This window comes from Triticum dicoccoides, chromosome 7B (genome assembly GCF_002162155.2).
Source record: "Triticum dicoccoides isolate Atlit2015 ecotype Zavitan chromosome 7B, WEW_v2.0, whole genome shotgun sequence".
Lineage (NCBI taxonomy): Eukaryota > Viridiplantae > Streptophyta > Magnoliopsida > Poales > Poaceae > Triticum > Triticum dicoccoides.
The window spans coordinates 753,244,718-753,245,398 of record NC_041393.1 but is presented as its reverse complement, the minus strand read 5'-3'; positions in this window follow the sequence as shown (position 1 = coordinate 753,245,398).

Sequence of the window (681 nt, the reverse complement as noted above, 5' to 3'; positions counted from 1 at the left end):
AAAAAGATTCGCCCCCCTGACTGCTGGGACCCACCAGCTACATCTTCGCACGCAAAGGAAGTGCGTCCAGGCAAAAAAAAACGATTCGCCCCTCTAACTGCTGGGACCCACCAGCTACATTTTCGCACGCAAGGAACTGCCTGACAGTCGGGACCCACCTGGTCGAAGCGTATATAGCGTTGTCATTCTGGTCGCAAACTTGTACGTACATATATACTGGTCGATGTAGAGGCGCGCACGTGTCGTAGTAGAGGTGCGTATGTGTCGTAATAGAGGCGCGCACATAGCATGTACACGTACGTACAGCGGCCAGGGCGCAAGAAAGAAAATACGGCCACGTATGTGTACATACGGGCGGGGTCTCGAACGCCTAGTCGCACATACGTACGGTGAGGGCTCGTGTTCATGGGGAGGCAACGGAATGCGTCGTGTACATGGGGAGGCAATGGAATGCGTCATGTTCATGGGGAGGCAACGGAATGCGTCGTGTTCATGGGGAGGCAACGGAATGCATCGTGTTCATCGGGAGGCAACGGAACGCGTGGGAGCCAACCGGCTTGGATGGAACAGGCGATGGAAACGAGGCCTGGCGTACCGCAGAACGGAGGAAACGGACCTCCTACGGTCGAAACGGGGGTCCTGTTGATCGGGAGGGGTGTGGCGTACCGCAAAACGGACGAA